A 19358-nucleotide genomic window follows, 5' to 3' on the forward strand; every position below is an offset into this window, starting at 1 on the left:
CTAATTAAGTATCGTTTTCGAAGACGCCCAACAACAGTTTAATCGAAAAATCATCTACAGGGACATGAAGGCACAGTGCGAGCATTATGGAATTTATGTCCTCTTCAGTTATGGCATCAAGTTATTTAAAATGGTTGTCTACGTGCATTAGTACGTTTCCTACGCTATCTCTTCGCTTATTCTCATGATCCATAAGCGAGACATTTTTAATATTATTTATTGATATATTTATCCTGCCATGATTCCGACTACGAGACCCTTTGTTTCATCTTACCAAGCACTCATCGAAATTTACTTATAAGAATCTTACATTAGTATGGGCTACAACGCTTTGAAACGACTTTAATATAAGCAGTGGAAATAACACCATCTTTAGTAGGAAAAAAACAGTTTTTATTAGTTCATGGAAAAGCGAAGACAGACAATCAGTAAATGACACTGAGGGCAGTGGCAACAATGGACTTGAAAGAAGACAGATAGGGAGAGAAACGTAACTTAATACAAGTAACGAAGACAGAGGGAAAGTAAGTGTCGTGACTGACTGATAAACAAACACAGGAAGAATCGAAACTGGAAGAAGATGGGAACACTTGCTTGAAATTTTGACAGACTGAACTGGCTATATACGTTAATATTTGACGCCAAAATTATGAAGTTGAAAAAAGAAATGCTTCAGATTTTTCTTTAGGCAACAGGGCATTCAATTATGCACAGCTGCCCTATAGAGTAGCTAATTCCAAAGGCAAACAACAGCATCAGAAAACGACTGTGCGAAGAAAAATTCATGTAAAAATGTACCCATAAAATTATTTATTTCACGCCTAAATATTTATGTTCCATCTATTTAAAATAATATTGAAGTTTTAATGTAACATTTGTTCATTCAGATCTTTTAATTTTACTAAATATGTAACAGCTATTGCCTCTGACAAGGATGTAAACTCTTTCTTTTGTGTAGCATCTCTGTCCTTCTTCATTGTATGGAAGCTTGGCGAGAAGTTGTTGTAAGTGGAAGTCGGGTCGTTTAGTGAGGCTGCAGAAAACAGACGTATTTTTTGTTTTGTTTGTTCAAATTGTGCTACCATTATATGTGAAATGTTGCAGAGTACAAACGCTTAAAAGTTAAGATACCATACTTTGCTTAGTATTTCGAGAATTAACTGATTTTCACAATCCTGTCATCAATTGCTTTTCTGCTCACTAGAAGAAAACCTGTGGACGTTACCGCGCCACCAAAGAAGACAACGAACTCAGCATCGAGATAATCAACTAATTAAAACATTGTTTTTATATATGTGGATATGCCCTTATACGCAATTCACTTCAAAATAATGACTAACATCCTCTCTGACGACAAGTCATTGAGGATGCACCATTGAAGAGGAATGTTACAGGGTGAACGCAACTATAAAGCTAGATAAGTAGAAGGGGATATTGGTGTTATGATAAAATGAAAGGTGCTTGATCGGAGATACAAGGTGCTTGGTTGTATGGGTATTAGGAAACAAAGAAATAATGCAGTCATAGCATATGGTAGTCACGTCACTTGTCTGGCTGCACCCATCCTAATTGGGCACATGAAGCACTAACATGCTCAAATGCACGGACGTTGCAGATGTAACGCACACAAACCGTCTGGCGTTTTCACTGGTGGTGCCATGTTGGGATACATCGCAATTGCGGAGGTTTCGGCGGAACAAGTGACTGTATATGTTTGTGGTTTACAACCTGCTGAAGAACGTTCCGAAATTTCTGGAGGCCACAGAGGCAAATGGAACCCTGCCCCCAGTTGGTGACAATATTTTCTGCCCAGTCAAGGTACTCATCCAAAGTTACGCTCTAATTACACACTGTTTTGTGAAATGGTATTGGAATACCGTCGAGAAGTATAGAAGACAATTGTTAGTGGATTTCAGAACTAATTAGTTTATAATGAGACATTAAAATTACTTGTAACTTGTTCGTTTTTAGTTTAAATCCTACCTTTTGCGTCCATCTGACCACTGAAGCTAGATCTTAATTCATTTGGAAGATGGCGGTATTGATATCTTCAAGTCTTGACCCATAAGTGAAGCTGGAAGTCACCAGAATAGAAATGTTCACAGGCAGAGAGAACGGACGAGATGTCATTGACATACAAGGAGAACAATAATTTGCCCAGGGCTGACGCCTGTGGCATTCGTATCATTTCCTCAGACATTAAGCTGCTGTCTGTTTCGAAAGTAATTTTCAAACCCCTTCTACGCAATATCTGTAAATTTCAAGTTATATATTTCTGAGTGGTACGTCAGGTATGACGGTATCAAAGGATTTTGATGAAGTTTAATAGTGTCAATATTGCTGCCTCATGGTTGCCAATGATACATTTCAGGTTATCAGCTGCCTCAATTAGTGCAGTGTTTGTGCTATAGTGTTTTCGGACACAGGACATATTTATCATATAAGTCGAATTTAGGTGATTATTCACTCAACAGATCACGAACAATATTTTGCAGGGGTTTGGGTACAGCGGGTAAGATTCTGATTGGCCCGGTAATGCCATGGCGATTCTGGAATTTCATTCTTAGGAAAAGGACAGGCTTTTTTTTCACTCAGTGGGATGTGTCCTATTCACAAGAGAAAAATTAAATATGTCTGTCAAGACTGGTACTAACAGTATTGACCATGGTAATATTGATAACATCGTTTGGTTTAACTTCAGAACAGATTGTCATTATTGCCTTTCTTGTTTTTGCTACATGGGTCCTGACCCTTGCTGAAAAATATTATTCCATTTCGTCAGATAAGATCTGAAACGCAGGTTCTAATTCAGCTTTTGCTACATTCGAGCTGCAGACATTCTTTTCCCAAAAGAGTAAAGTTGCCGTTATTGCAGATGTTCCCGTCTTACATTGATTGACTGTACCGTAGACTGTTGATAGAATATTTTATCCACTCTGAATGGAAACACACGAGATACAGGTATACTATTTTACAATATTTATTATTTATTTTCAGTCCGGTTTTCGGCTGTTCCGCCATCATCATGTACAAAGATAAATATGAGGTGCAGGGAAATGTTTGTAAGATCAAAAATTTAAACTAGTGCATCTAAAGAGTATCTCCAATTCCAAATATGAAAACTATTAATCTTGGATTTAGGGATAAAACGAGAGGAATTATTTAATGAAAATGCGATGTAAGACGATTTAACTAAGATAAAATATGTGAAACATGAACTAAAGAACTATACAACAAATTACAACAATCATTCTTAGAAGACAACAAACTGGGCAATCAACTTTGGTGACATGTTCCATGGGAGTGGCTGAACCAAAGTCTTGTCTTTAATAGCTACTAAATTACAAACAGATAACTTACACTAGTGAGATTAAGCAGGTAAGTGAAGCAGCTGTGATTTTTAACAGGACAAGAAGTGATCCTTTAGTTGTGTTGCGCAGTGTATTTACCATGCACTGAATGAAATAGAAACTTCCACGTAGGTCACCAGAATGAGCTAAATCAAATAACCTTGGGACAACTGTGCAGTTACCTTCGAGTCTATTTCCGCCAAAAAAGAGGCAGCTTGATGTTTCAGAATGCAAAATTATTTCTCTTCTAATCGCACGTTCTAGGTGATCGTTCTCCACCCCAGTAAAAGTATCTTCTTCTTTTTCATTGGGTATAACATGTTAATACTAAGGAGGATGCCAGGTAGAGGATCATTTTTTGACTATGTGTGGAAACATCTAGTCTGCAATGAGATCATTAGAGACGTTATAGCTCACTTGGAATCGGCCGGCGCTTCTTAGGGATCTATCTCGGCCTTCATCTTAAATGATATCTGCTGATATTTCATCTGAATGGTACATATTTGCTCGTGTTTATTCATAATGTTCTGCTAGAGTTGTTGGAGTGTGTACCACGTTAGCCACGAGAGTACGCCCATTCAACATGACGATGGCACCATCCAACTGGGATACCATCTAGAGCCGCTGAACGACAGATACTCTCATCGTTGTTCCATAGGTGGGTCGATATTAGGATCTGACTCTTATGCGCAAACGTTCACAAGGTGTGGGTGTTTAAGAGAGAGAGGTAGAGGGGGTGGTGGGCAAGGGGAAGGGGGGGGGGGCGGAGATGCAGTACTTCGGTCTTCATGTAACCTGGTAGTATTGATTATTTGTTCATTGCAAATTCTCGCGCGTTTCTGGCAATGATTGTCTGCGATTCCGTTAAACGGCAGGTTTAACATTCCCAAGCACGACGGGAAATACTGTGGGTTCGGTAGCACTGTAAAACTTGCTTTGTTTGGTTATCACACAGTTTACGGGAAACTACGATGTTTCATTGTCTATCTTGCAGTCAACGTGGACGCGAATCTTTACAGAGCAGAAATGAAATTGAGTTCCCAACCTTTTTCTGACTTTTCTGGTGCAGATCTTATTTATTTATTTATTGGCCTTTGGTGTTAACCATTTAGCGATAGAAGTGAGCAATGACAGACTCGGTATACAATATCGTTTATATGACAGCGGCACATTACATTACACTCGAGTATAGATTTAAGTGTCAGGAGGTCGTTTCTGAAAGTGTTTGTATCGAGTGTAGCCACGTATGGAAGTGAAACATAGACGATAAATATGGGAGACATATGTAAACGGATGGCCACCGAGCAACTTCTATTCTCCAAGTGATCCACGAACTCGTTATACGAGCGTACAGTTCTCTCATGCATGTCCATAGGAACACTGCATCATCCTTTTTAAAGACACAGCGACTGCATGCTATATCGTATGAGACTTATCGAGTCAAATGTAGAGGTAGAGAATATAAACTATCGAAATGTAGTGCTACAGAAGAATGCTGAAGATTAAATGGTTAGATCACATAACTAATGAGGAGGTATTGAATAGAATTGGGGAGAAGAGGAGTTTGTGCCACTACTTGACTAGAAGAGGGGATCGGTTGGTAGGACATGTTCTGAGGCATCAAGGGCTCACCAATGTAGTACTGGAGGGCAGCGTGGAGGGTAAAAATTGTAGAGGGAGACCAAGAGATGAATACACTAAGCAGATTCAGAAGGATGTAAGTTGCAGTAGGTACTGGGAGATGAATCAGCTTGCACAGGATAGAGTAGCATGGAGAGCTGCATAAAACCAGTCTCAGGGCTGAAGACCACAACAACAACACAATACCAATCAAACTTCATGGTACTCTTTCTACATTCAATTGAGTCCGTCTTTCACATCTTCTCACGCTGGATCCTTGGTGTCCGATTTGTAATTATATAACCGATTTTTTCAGAAACTAGGCAATACTGACATAGTCCACTGTGGACAGCAGTCCAAACAGGTCTTTCACAAACGTAGTTTAAGAATTCTTGCTCTGATCAAGGGCCTGAGAAACTCACACCTTGGCTGTCATGAGGCGAACAGCCAAGCGTCACGTGGTTGAAGTCTGAAAACTCAGTTGGGCGTACTTCGCATTATGGAGGTTCTGAACTTTCATCCCGTTAAGATGTGGAGAATAAAAGCCGTTACCGAGCCGGATGCACGTTATGGTAGTGGTATGACGTCTATACAGTATTATTCGTGAAAATCGGGTTTTTTCCGGAATGCTAAGCTGTACTGCTGCATAAAGTCTTCCTCTGGACCGTTGTGAGAGCTGACTCATCCGTGACCATCCTTGGAAGACTTGCTTCCTTACACCGCCAACGAATCTAAATATGGGAGACATGTAAACGGATGGCCACCGAGCAACTTCTCTTCTCCAAGTGATCCACGAACTCGTTATACGAGCGTACAGTTCTCTCATGCATGTCCATAGGAACATTGCATCATCCTTTTTAAAGACACAGCGACTGCATGCTATATCGTATGACACTTATCGAGTCAAATGTAGAGGTCTCCAGCCTGCAAAGTGTACTACTCGACTGCTGATCTGTTTCCCTCGTTCAATAGTTTACCATGTGTTTTTCTAGTCGTTTCTGCACCGCTCTTTCTGTCATACGGACGTACGCACCTACACAACTACTTCATATTATATAAATTATGTTTTTAATTTTATTTTTTCCCCAATGGTTTACAAGAACACAAGCCACGCTTAGATAGTCCTGTATCTTTCGGGCGGTAGAGTAAACTACAGCAATATTTCATTTCTTCAGGCCTTTTTCTATCAGGTCAGCAATGTCTTCAATTTACGATAAGAAAACGGATTTTTCAGTGGGATGAACATCACTATAATCTTAACGGGACGTCTTTACTTTCTGTTTATAGCAACAGACGAATAACCATTCTTAGGCCGGCCGCTGTGGACGAGCGATTCTAGGCGCTTCAGTCCGGAACCACGCTGCTTCTACTGTTGCAGGTTCGAATCCTGCCTCGGACATGGATGTGTGTGATGTCCTTAGGTTAGTTAGGCTTAAGTAGTTCTAAGTCTAGGGGACTGGTGACCTCAGATGTTACGTCCCATAGTGCTAAGAGCCATTTGAACCATTCTTAGGTAAAATATTCGTGGACATCCTAATTCTGTTTCGAGTAGCTCCGGTTAACGGATCGTTCTATCCGATAATGTTTTTGTAACACCTCGCTCTTGTGGTTATGCAGATTTGACTCCTGATGTAGATAACAGTCTATGGGTGTGGGTTTTTGGTAAATCGAATGGCCTAAGTTACCATCTTCTTTGATGAAACTAGCACATGCAGAAAATGTAATCGGCCGTCTATCTACTGCTCTTTGGTTAACTGAACCTTCGGATTAATCTCATTGAGGTATCTATGACAATGCCCTAGTTCCTCTTTTCGACGTCGCCACAAAACAAACGTATCATCCACGTAACGGAACTATATGTCCGGGTTTTTGATGGCAACTTCCAGAGGAATGTTCAGTATTCCGGCATATCACAGGAACGCTCATTTGTAGCAAGTAATTCCATGTCGACACATGCCCTGTTATGGATGGTTTCCGAGATAGTACACATTTAACGTATATTTGTTTTTTGACTAATGGGACGTACGTATGCGTGTTACCCACTCAACCTCTTTGCGTTATATTCTAGGCCAACCTACCTCGTTGCAGTCAGCCTGCTTGCTCGGCATATCTTTCTGCCAGCGGAGTAGTGGAGTAGTACGAAAGGCTGACAGTGTATCTGACGGAAGCGTCGGTTAACTTAGTTTGTACACGCACGAAAGAGGGGAAAAAACGTATTTTTCAATTGAACTTTCTAAAACGCATGTTGTAATGTTTACTGACTGTTGTACATGTCTAAGCCTGACAATGTATTGAATAATTCCCTTTTTCTTTTCTTGTGCCTTACTTTCCGCTTCGGCTTACGATCGGCGTGTTTATGGACGGATCTGGCATGGTTAACGTCAGAAAATTGCTACACCACGAAGATGACGTGCTACAGACGCGAAATTTAACCGACAGGAAGAAGATGCCGTGATATGCAAATTATTAGCTTTTCAGAGCATTCACATATGGTTGGCGACGGTGGCGACACCTACGACGTGCTGACATGAGGAAAGTTTCCAACCGATTTCTCATACACACACAGCAGTTGACCGGCGTTGCCTGGTGAAACGTTGTTGTGATGCCTCGTGTAAGGAGGAGAAATGCGTACCATCACGTTTCCGACTTTGATAAAGGTCGGATTGTAGCCTACTGCGATTGCGGTTTATCGTATCGCGACATTGCTGCTCTCGTTGGTCGAGATCCAATGACTGTCAGCAGAATATGGAATCGGTGGGTTCAGGAGGGTAATACGGAACGCCGTGCTGGATCCCAGCTGCCTCGTGTCACTAGCAGTCGAGACGACAGGCATCTAATCCGCATGGCTGTAACACATCGTGCAGCCACGTCTCGATCCCTGAGTCACCAGATGGGGATGTTTGGAAGACAACAACCATCTGCACGAACAGTTCGCAGACGTTTACAGCAGCATGGACTATCAGCTCGGAGACCATGGCTGCGGTTACCCTTGACGCTGCATCACAGACAGAAGCGCCTGCGATTGTGTACTCAACGACGAACCTGGGTGCACGAATGGCAAAACGTCATTTTTTCGGATGAATCCAGGTTCTGTTTACAGCATCAGTGTTTGGCGATACCTCGGTGAACACACATTGGAAGCGTGTACTCGTCATCGCCATACTGGCGTATCACCCGGCGTGATGGTATGGAGTGCTATTGGTTACATGTCTCGGTCACCTCTTGTTCGAAATTGACGGCACTTTGAACAGTGGACGTTACATTTCAGATGTTTTACGACCCGTAGCTCTACCCTTCATTGCATCCCTGCGAAAACCTACATTTCAGCAGGATAATGCACGACCGCATGTTGCAGGCCCTGTACGGGCCTTTCTGGATACAGAAAATGTTCGACTGCTGCCCTGGCCAGCACATTCTCCAGATCTCTCACCAATTGAAAACGTCTGGTCAATGGCGGCCGAGCAACTGGCTCGTCACCTTACGCCTCTTAATGAACTGTGGTATCGTGTTGGAGCTGCATGGGTAGCTGTACCTGTACACGCCATCCAAGCTCTGCTTGACTCAATGTCCAGGTGTAACAAGGCCGTTATTACGGCCAGAGGTGGTTGTTCTGGGTACTGATTTCTCAGGATCTATGCACCCAAATTGCGCGAAAATGTAATCATATGTCAGTTCTAGTATGATATATTTGTCCAATTAATACCCGTTTATCATCTGCATTTCTTCTTGGTGTAGCAATTTTAATGGCCAGTAGTGTATGTGTACCCCAACTGACAGCGTAAGTTTTCTAAATGCCTTCAAATCGTGCAACTGACGCGGAACTGGGGTGCCAGATCGGTATTCACCTTGATGGGTGTGGGGAAACCGCCTAAAAACCACATCGAGGCAGGCCGGGACACCGACACTCGTCATAATCCGCTGGGCGAAATCGATCCGGTGCCGGAGCACCTCCCCGTCCCGAAAGCAACGATTTAACCTGTACGGCTATCCGGGTGGGTAATGTATCCAATAACACAGAAAATAAATAACAGTGCACATTAAATGTGTTATAGTTCGGAAACCATTCGGTCTAGGGCATATGTCAATATGAAGTTTTTGCTTCCGACGATCGTTCCTGGCATATCCTTGAATACTGATCGTTCCTCCTGAAGCAGCCTGTATTTACTGAAGCAGTAGAGCACGTCGGACGGAACGAAGGATTGTAGCTGTCTCCTCGAGAGTCAATCAAGCGTTGTTTAACAGCCACTGGCAAACAGACGCTCTGCGAAGGCAGTAATTACTGTCTGCCAAGTACTTTTACGATGAGTAATTAGCTGACGTTTCCTTCACATAGGCGGAAGCCCGAGCACTGATTATACGCAAACGCACGCACAGTCGTCTGTAGGTTAATGTGCAAGCGCTCTCCAGGAACAATCTCTAGCAAATTATAGTTTTCTAATGCTTCGTATGAAGCGCGCTGATTTTTGCATGTCAGGTCAGTGGCAAGTTCATGTAGGAAAAAGAATAAAATTTTCCGGAATCTAGATGGTGAAGTGCAAATTTAGGATGCACAGAAACTTGGACATCAGCAACTGAAAAAAGAAGAAATAAAGATTTGCAGAACTAAATGACTGATTTATCATTATTTCCTTTTGCTGTAGGTGCAGCGGTTCTATTAACTGTTCCACTTAGTGAAAATCTACCTATGATTCAAATGTTTAAAAAATAAAACAGGGAATTAGAATCACAACCCACTTACATTGTTTGAGCTCTCCGAAGTTACAACATAATATTCGTGCCGTACACCCGTAAATTTTATACACACGAATTTCCTGCAACTGACTTAATTCGCTTTCCTTAGGTAATAAAAATACAGTGTAGTGGTTTGTATGAAACTATATTTATCTGCAGACACCATATGCGGTGTAATGGAGAAACAATTTCCTGTTGTATGTCTTTCGGGTACATTTCTGTGGAACCTTTTCGATGAGAAAAAGAAGATGTTAACAACGAATCCAACAGTGGGTTGAGGATTGACACAATTCACTTAAGAATGGCGTCAGTTTATGAGGAAAAAATCTCTGCCTCTCCAACATGGCTTCCTATGTCTCGGAACAATCCAGTTGTCCACACCGACTGTATTATGGTACGGATCACTGCTTAAACTGATTAGCAGTTGAGAAGACTTCCGTGACGATGATATTCCGTGTACGAGGTTTCTTCTGCTGTCAGAGTTATTCAAGACTGAGAATAAGCGGCCTCTACAGCCGCTGCACCATTCTGCGATTCAGAGTCTAGACACAACTCTGAAAAACTCTATGAAGTCTGTTATCTGCAAACATGTTTTAAAACCACTCAGTCTTATTGCGAAATTTGCGGACTTGTACACACAGTAGTTAGTAAAATTCTAAAAAGTGCAGGAAGAGTTGATTAGTGTTTGGTCCAAAGACTGGCAGCAGATTCTTGACATAAATAAGTTAAATGAAAAGCATACGAACTGACGAAAGGATAGTATAATTTTGGATACTCGATCAGCGGAGAGTGACTGGACTCAGTCACAACCAGCAAGAACTCAGGGGTATCTACTCACAGCAATTCAAGGTAGAGCGATCACACAATTCTAACAGTGGGGAAGGAAAACTCAGACTCAAATTTGTCGGGAAAAGTCCAGGGAAGCTTAATTAACCCCCAAATGAGATTCAGCCACTAAACCTTGTTCGAAAACTGTTTAAATGTATTTCGTCTGTTGGGGAATCTTTATTATATTCGATCAATGGAAGAGAGAGAAGGAGGGTGAGAAGAAAGAGAGAGAGAGAGAGAAAGAAAGAAAGAGAGGAAGTGGGGAAAAAAGAGAGAGGGAGAGGGTGGAAGAGTAGACAGACGATAGGCTACCGTAGAGCCGTCCCCGTCCATAGCAAATGGTTCAGATGGCTCTGAGCACTATGGGACTTAACTTCTGAGGTCATCAGTCCCACAGAACTTAGAACTACTTAAACCTTATGACATCACACACATCCATGCCCGAGGCAGGATTCGAACCTGAGACCGCAGCGGTCGCGCGGTTCCACGTTCATAGCAACCGCGCTTCTAATTGACCAATGCCATGTTACGTTGACAGCTATCGCAAACCGAAATAGACAGCAAATAAGTATAGACTTTCACCAGTATCCAGAATTTAGCCGCTCTGAAAAGTCGGTCGAAACGTCGGTAGTGTAGTTGCTTAAAGCGATTTACAGTAAACCCCCGACTCCTTCAGCAATCGAACTCGCATGTATAACACAGCTTCAGACGTCTGATTAGTTTACAATGGAGGTAACGTGTTAAATATTTGACTTTAAGCAAGTAAACGAGGAAAACTTAAGAAAAGATTTGAAATTAAGCTAAAGTTTGTTAGAAGTCGCCAAGTGCTCTCATTATGCAACACTGAATATATATTTTCAGGGTAATATGCGCCCCATATCGAGCAAAAGCACGTTTTTCATGCATCTCAGTGTTTTTGACGTCACATCTCCTGAACTACGTGTACGTGTCGTAAAATGATATAATTTTGCATGTAAATGTGGTACTATATATGGATACTGTCTGCAAAATGTGTTGCGAACGGATTCGCTAGTAAAGAACTAATAAATTAAAACGTCATGTCTGATGCGGCAGTCAGGAAAAGCGAAAATATAGTAACCGATTAACTCTCTTCCTATCATCGTTTGGCATGGGGCGTCAGCGAGAAAAAAGTTTCGCAAAGGTTTGAAATTTTGTGTTAAGTTTGTTGGAAGTCACTAAATGCTGTAATTCACAAATACTGGATGAATGAAGTCCGTGTCGCCGCCAGTTACGATGTCTCAAGACTTGTCTTATTATGTTAAAATTTTTAACATTTGATTATACCTCTTAACCCTGGAATTTGTGGCCACCATAAAAAATTTAAGAAGTAAATAAAATTCATTAATTGTTCTTGAATTACATTAATAAGATACTTTCGAAAGATCTATTGATGCATAATCAGGATCCAAATCCTGAATATTTCTTTTAAAACTGTTTTCAAAAATGCATTTTATACCTTTCATTTACTTCTTCAATTAAGTTTACTAAGTTTAATTATCTTGAGAAAAATTAGTAATAAAAGTCGTTATAGTACTGTTGAAGTACTCTTTACTGTAATTAAAAGATACAACAAAAACTTGAGGTAATATACAAGTAGCTTAGGAACATAACATAGTTTTGTGAGAAGAACTATTCACCACTTTCTTCGGAATCTACTTCACACTTGGAAAACAGAAAAGTTTTTTGTTGAGTTTACCATGTGTGTATCTCTTACGATTGTTACAGATTATTGCCGTTGTGTTCACGTCTGCTACTGAACGGCTTTCACTAACACACAATTGACATCTACCTTTACCTCCATGAGCTACCTCTGCACCGAAGTTCTGCTTGGTTTTCCGTCCGAGAATACCCTCCACACTTGAAACTACAGACTTTGGCAGTCCTGCAATATTTGTAGACCTTTCTTCAATGTGTGGTTTCGTGAGCTATAGTCCCAGTTCTTGAAGAGAAACTCGTCGGTTATTAGGTCTTTTCTTATTCCAGTCCGGAAAATTTAACAAAAATGGGTATAACTATTTACCGCTGCTATGTCCACTAGAGTATAGACAACAGACAGCCGCCAATTGTGAAATTCAGATTCGATTCATACTGCGCATAATAAAAGCTCATGGCCAGAAGTGTAATGTGGTAAAGCACCAAGATGCACTTCTCGGCCGTTGTCGAGAAAATCGACAGTTAAAAGAAACCGTTGCGGTGAAATACTCTCGACGATTAATGATTTACTACAGCGTCGTGGTGCAGCGGTAAGCGCTCGGGTTCGTAATCCGAAGGTCGCCGGATCGAATCTCGCGCCATGCAATTTTTTTTTTTTATTATTAGTTTTTTGTAATTAATGAATTGCTTATGAATGTTGGTGAAGGCGGATCGCTCTCCAATTGTACCGCCTCCATTTTTCCGTTTTTTTTTAACAGGGTGTACCAAAGCTCTCCCGTCCGCACTGATTTCCGACAATGTTATAAGTTGCGCTAGGGACCGCATCTACCTTCTTTCGAAGTTAGCAGGCAACTACGCTGTTATGCGGCGGCTCGTTTCGGCCCATTCAACATCTGTCATTCAAGTGTAACGAGCGAGTAACGGAGTTTATATTTCATTCCTGCCACAGCAAATTTGTGTTCGTGGGGTCTCTATTCTAATTCGAACGTTTGACTTACGCTATACGTATTCGTTTCGGAATATCGTTTCTACGTCTTCCGTTAACTATACGTGGTTAACATTATGAAGACAATTAATAACATTTGTGAAATACAACTTTGTTTGCGGAAAACATAATGATGTCGCCAGTTTTTCCACGACAAACGACTTTCAACAACTTATATGCATAATTGTTGCAACTGATTGCCGGGAATTTTATATATATATATATATATATATATATATATATATATATATATATATATATATATATATATATTTGAATTATAAGAAACAAATACTAAAAAAAAAGGTTGCAAAGCGCGAGATTCGATCCAGCGACCTTCGGATTACGAACCCGAGCGCTTATCGCTGCGCCACGACGCTGTAGAGAATTATTAATCGTAGAGAGTATTTCACCGCAACGGTTTCTTTTAACTGTCAATTTTCTCGACAACGGCTGAGAAGTGGATCTTGGTGCTTTGCCACATTACACCTTTGGCCATGAGCTTTTATTATGCGCAGTATGAATCGAATCTGAATTTCACAATTGGCGGCCTCCCCTTGTTAGTTGAATATTTCCTCACCATTTGATGTATCGTGTCAACGCCACCTTAAGTATCATTATAATACAAATTTATAACTGTTCTTCTTAGTGTCAGTAGGTGAACCAATTGCAGTTTCATAATGTTGAGATGATAGAAATAGCAGATTTCTTTTGAGTTTTTCACGGGGGATATAAGAAACAACTGTGTTTGTAATATTTCCAGTGCTAGTGTCGCTGAAAGCAAATTTAGAAGAATACAATTCTCGTCCTGAGATATCTTTCAGTTCTTGAGGTATATGTTCCCTATTAGCTTGTAATGTTCCCACGAGAGTAAGCTTGCGATTCCTCCATAGACCATCGGCCAAATCACTTGAAGTGCACTATCTGTTTGTGGTGACACTTCGTCCTGAATTATGTACAGGAACCTCCAAGCGTTTGACTACAGTTGCAGCGGAATTTGATTGTTGTATACTATCATTTCTTTTCCCAGCAGAAGGCTCCATGCTAATAACATATCTGATTTTAGTTTCTGTGAGCATGCTTATAAGTATATCGTATTTACCAGGTTTTTTCTTCATGAACGCCTTGAAGGGACTCCTGCCATGGAAAAAGAACGTTTCATCAACATCAGTGTGCATGCCAACTGAATAATATTTTGGCAGTAATTCATTCATTTTATCAAAAACTTCTCGTATTGTAGCAAACTTATCACGTTTCCTGCGATCGTTTCGCGACTCTCTGTCATCACATCTTACTATGTTAGTAAGTTGTTTGAATCTGGTTCGGCTCATAGTAGCAGTATAAACAAACCTTCCTGAAGTGTAGAACCATAAATCTGTAACGGATGACTTGCTGAAGTGTAGGGCCATAAATCTGTAAGAGATGACTTACTATCGTTTTCCTTCCCCTCTAATAAGTAGCCCTATATATGCCATGAACTCAAGTCTGTCTGTCTAGGGTATTTTATGACTTAATGCCTCTTCATTGGTATGCTTTATTATGATGCTGACAATTTCTGGAGACAAAAACTTTTCAATGATTCTCTTATTGTTCCTACTTTACCTTCGTCTCTTATGCCCTCTCTTTCTGTTACTATGTTTTGTGCTACTCGTCTTCTAATATGAGGATGTATAGAGCTTTAATTTTATCCAGTGCTTGTCATACACTTGTCACTAACCTCGCAAGCTGCGTCGTCATCAGTTTCAGGTGCCCAGAGTTCATCTTCAGTATCTGTAGGTACTCTATCACTGTCCACATCCTTGCGCGCAACACATTCCTCTTCAGGTTTACTCCCTACATTGACAGTTTCATCAAATTCAGTTTGAGAATCTGCAGATTCTTCCAAAATCTGCGGTATTTCTCTGTCAGTAAGTGAGTGTCGATACATTTTCAGTCACAGTTGTATATAACACTGGACTAAGTGCCACTGAACAGGAAACCATTGTAGCTGTCAACCCAGAGAAATATAATGTCCACGTATTCTAAGGTCACCTAATGCTATTGTTTGTGGAGTAAGACGACCATTGTGGGAAGTCGCATCTACTATCGAGGGGGTGGGGGGGGGGGGCGAGGGAGACTTTATGAGCACCTCCCTTAAACTTAAATTTTCTGATCAAGCTTTAATGAAAAATGTAAAACAATCACAGAATCTGGAAGAAGACTTCACTAAAGACAAAAAATATTTTTTACAAAATTTTAAAAAATAAAGTACCTAAGTAGATTTCAATATTTTCAAAATAAGGATAAAGTGCCCCCCCCCCCCCCATGGTACCGCGAGGGTAAATGAGTACTGTTGTAAGATGGCAAGACCTATGCCACTTACATGAAGTCATTAAAGATCACTTAACTCACGTTGAGCGAACAGTAGGACTGAACAAAAATGATTGACAAGGCACAATGCATCTTGTAGAGGGTATAGTATGGATGTATTGGAATAATTAATGTCGGGTGATGGTTTTAAAGTAATTCACACGACATGAAAACTTTGTGGAAACGCGTCGATTTACTGGAGGCAAGTTTACCCCAGGGAAGTATTCAGAACTGACCGTGGCCGCCGGGGGAGCGGCTAGGGTAAGCGACAATAGGCAGCTTAGGGCGGCTCAAGCTCTGAGAAAGCGGTAACGCAGCGCGGCCTCCAGCCGCCTTAAGATGAGTGACAGTGAGTGGGTGGTTGACCTTGACTCCATGCTGGTGTACCGGGAAACAGACAGAGAACTTTACGCCTGTTGATAAATGTCCGTTGTCCCGTTTTCTGTGAAACGTGCAAGAAAGCCGCGCAAAGCTATGGTGGAGCGGTCAACAGAGGTCAAAATATGCTTGTTCGTGACTATAGCAACTTCACAGTGAATTCACGGTCCGTAGAGCCTGAAATAAATCAGGTGAAGAGCGACAGCATGAAATACGCCGGCCTCCGATGGGAACGTAGGACCAAGGAATTTGAAGTACTCTCCTGGGAGCCAGAATTCCGGAAAAATTGGTGTTTATGCAGACACTAACCTTGATGGATGGCCTGGGAGGAGCGAAATAGCAGAAGTTGAGAGGAACGGAAATTTTGTGGGAATTTGTTCACTTTCCAGAGCAGGCATTGGTCGGCACTGGGAAGCTACGCATAATTAACGTGACTTGCGCTGCAATTGGCTAAGTGATTTTGCTGGAGGGGAAACCGAGGCGAAGAGCAGACTGTGAGAAGTCTCCATAGAGGTCACTTCCGTTCCCAGCTTGCCTAGAGTGCGGAAGAATTCTTATCGCACTTCGTATTACGCCTGGGTCAGTCGACAGGAATTACTTTTGAGTTATCGAGCTTTACTCCACGTAAACGCAATTTGTTACCACTGCCTGGTAGGAGAGTCATGTAATGTGATGATTGAAGGTCGTGAGTTAAAATAAATTTGTGATAATCGACTGTATCTGTTTTCAATCAAGTAGTTGAAATCCCAAGTCACTTTCTTAATTAATTTTATGTTCAACATTTGCATCTGGTGTTCAATAGCTGCATATAACTTCAATGTGCACCCCTTTTTAATTAAAAGTGATCAATTCTGAATCAATTAATGTCAACACTGCCACCGCAGTTCAATCAGGAGTCACAGGGCCTTATTACTTTCTTTGTGTTATCCGATATTGCGGCAGTTTTGCACTCTCTGTTGATCTGTTAGTCAATTAGCTGGGGTGAACACACGCCAAAACCAGATAAGTGACAGGTGGGGTGTTACACTGTGGGATGACGTAAGTCATGAGATGACTCCTAATATCATGTTGGACCTCCTTTTACAAGGCGTAATGCAGCAACTCGACGGGGCATGGACTCAACAAGTTCGAAGTCCCCTGCAGAAATGTTGAGCCATGCTGCCATAAGTGTGAAACGGTTGCCAGTGTAGGATTTTGTGCAGGAACTGATCGGTTCAGTTGGATAAGAGGACCAGCAAATCCCATGTAAACACAACCCACACCTTTATGAGGCCACCACCAGCTTTGACAGAGCCTTATTGACAACTTCGATCCATGGCTACGTGGGGTCTGCACCACATTCAAATCCTACGATCAATTCTTATCAACAGAAATCGGGTCTCATCTGACCAGGTCACGGTTTTCCTGTCGTCGAGGATACAATGGATATGGTCACGAGCCCAGAAGAGGCGCTGCAGGCGATTACGAGCTGTCAGCAAAGACACTCACGTCAGTCTTCTGCCGCCATAGCCCATTGCCCCCAAATTTCGCCATACTGTCCTAACGGATACGTTAGCCGTACATCCCACATTGATCTCTGCGGTTATTTCACGCAGTTCTGCTTGTCTATTAGCACTGATGACTCTACGCAAACGCCGCTACTCTCGGTCGTTAAGTGCAGGCCGTCGACCAGCACGTTTTCCGTGGTGAGAGGTTAATCCTGAAATGTGGTATTCTCGGCCCAGTCTTGACACTGTGGATTTCGGATTATTGAATTCCCCAACGATTTCAGAAATGGAATATCCCGTGCGTTTAACTCCAAGTATCATTCCGTGCTCTGTTCATTTCCGTCTTGCAGTCATAATCACGTAACACTTTTTCACATGGATCACTTGAGTACAAATGACAGCTCCGCCAATGCACTGCCCTTTTATACTTTGTGTACACGATAATACCGCCATTGGTATATGTGAACGTCGCTATCACTTTTTGTCACTTTAGTGTAGCTTATGGCAACATTTTAAACTTTTAAATTCGGTCAATAGCTATGCGAAGTATTGAAAATAAAACTTTTATCGTCCCCGGAAGCCATTTGATAGGCAACTGATATCGTGTTCCTGGTACCGAGACAGTCAATTAGTAATATAAATAATTAGGTAGCTAGTGGTGAAAATTATTTTCTTCAAAAATGTTGCTGAACAGCTCGTATATTCAAGTTCCTAGCAAAAATAATATAGAGACGAAGGAAAAAGAAAATTGAAGATCTGTTAGATGATTATCAGTTCCGTCTTAGGGAAGATAATGGGACCGGGAGGTAGTTCTGATATTACGATAATGAAAGCAAGACACAAGTAAATTAAGATACTTCCATAAGATTTCTCGAGCAAGGAAAAACTTTCGACATTTTGAAATTGTGTAAGAGCTTCAAATTCCTGGGAAAATAGGCATAGAAACAGATAAAGGCAAGCGAATATCTACAAGAAACAAAACGAAACACTAAGAAGGGAAGACCGAATGAGAATTGTTCAGATTGAAGAGGGCCTTTGTATCGAAAAAGCAGCGAAGAAAATACAAGAAAGTTTTAGAAATGGGATTGATATTCCGGGTGAAAGGATGTCGATGATAATATTGGCTGATGACGTTGCTATCATCTGCGAAAGTGAGCACTACGAACCTGTTGAATTGAACGTTCAGTCGACTGAGCGCAGCATATGGATTGAAAGTTAACTAAAGAAAGACGATAGTATTGAGGTGCAGCAGAAGTGAGATTAGACACAAACTTAAGGACAGGTTCTGATTCAAACGAGCAAAAAATAAGCGAAATTTAGATTTATTTATTTATTTATTTATTTTTTTTATTTTTTTTTTTTTTTGAGACAACTAAAAGACATACAAAGATCTGTTTGGGGATTGTGGTTGACCATACCTTGACTTTATCTTAGATTTTCAATGCAAAAAAATGGCTCTCGTAACTATGGTTTGATTAAGAGTCTGCAAGTTTGAAGTACGCAAACTGCGTGCAGTGTAACCCTTCAGGAGTTATCCGAAGCCAAAAACGGATAACATCAGTCGATGCTACATTAAATTTATGGGAGCTTATAATTAACCACAATGCAATAACCTTGAATATGGTGCTAACTCAAACTTTGAGTTCGATTTTGGGGGTTCGTTTCAGTCTTTATCGCTTTACAAAAATTGTTAATATTAATAAATTTTATATATTATCGATATAAGATCCTAAGAGAAGTGTGTACACTTTTCGGAGGTCAAAGGTAAAAGTTAAAAAGTTGAATCGTTTTTATTTTATGCTGCACCCAGTTTCGAAAAATCTTTTCTCAAGAAAAACGTGTTTGAACTTTAGAGAAAAATATTATATGTATTATTAGTTCAATTTGCATAAAAAGTGCAAGTTATTAAATATTTTTGGCATCGCTGGGCACAAGGCTGAAGTTAGATATTCAAAA

The 19358-nt window shown here is 40.9% G+C and overlaps 1 protein-coding gene across 1 annotated transcript in view; it reads right to left on the reverse strand.

Annotated features, from left to right (window-relative positions):
* Nucleotides 1-19358, reverse strand: part of LOC126474649 (glutamate receptor ionotropic, delta-1-like) — a 164013-nt gene that overhangs the window by 118506 nt on the left and 26149 nt on the right. The window lies entirely within an intron of this gene.

The sequence above is a fragment of the Schistocerca serialis genome, chromosome 4 (assembly GCF_023864345.2).
Source record: "Schistocerca serialis cubense isolate TAMUIC-IGC-003099 chromosome 4, iqSchSeri2.2, whole genome shotgun sequence".
NCBI classification, from domain to species: domain Eukaryota; kingdom Metazoa; phylum Arthropoda; class Insecta; order Orthoptera; family Acrididae; genus Schistocerca; species Schistocerca serialis.